We start from the raw sequence: 441 nt of genomic DNA on the forward strand, positions 1-441 counted from the left end.
ACTGAGAAGTCAACATTTAACCGCCTGTCCCGGCGAGACCGTTGAGATCACTGAATTTCTTGCAGGCTGATACGTATTTGAAGCCGACACCTGAACGTTTGATGCTCGAGGCGAAGATGCCGGTTGAGCCGGTGCTTGATTTTGCCCGAGAGTCAACGCTGAAAGTATTTGTGTTAAAATCTCTTGTTGTTGTCGGAACTGCTCGGCGAACATGGCGCAAAATTGAGGTGAGGCATTCTCGGCGGAAGCCGATTGATATCCACTGCTGCCAGGCGACGAAAGAGACATGATGTTCTTCTGTTGCAACGTTGCCGATGTTTGATCCGACAATTGAGAATCGATGGCTGACGTGCCCTGCCGCATTTCTTTTAACGGGCCGTGCCTTTCCAAATGATTCATGATTTGATCAATTAAATGTTCTTGCGTATTCTTCGGTGTTAA

The sequence above is a fragment of the Wasmannia auropunctata genome, unplaced genomic scaffold (genome assembly GCF_000956235.1).
Source record: "Wasmannia auropunctata unplaced genomic scaffold, wasmannia.A_1.0 LD336074.1, whole genome shotgun sequence".
NCBI lineage: Eukaryota > Metazoa > Arthropoda > Insecta > Hymenoptera > Formicidae > Wasmannia > Wasmannia auropunctata.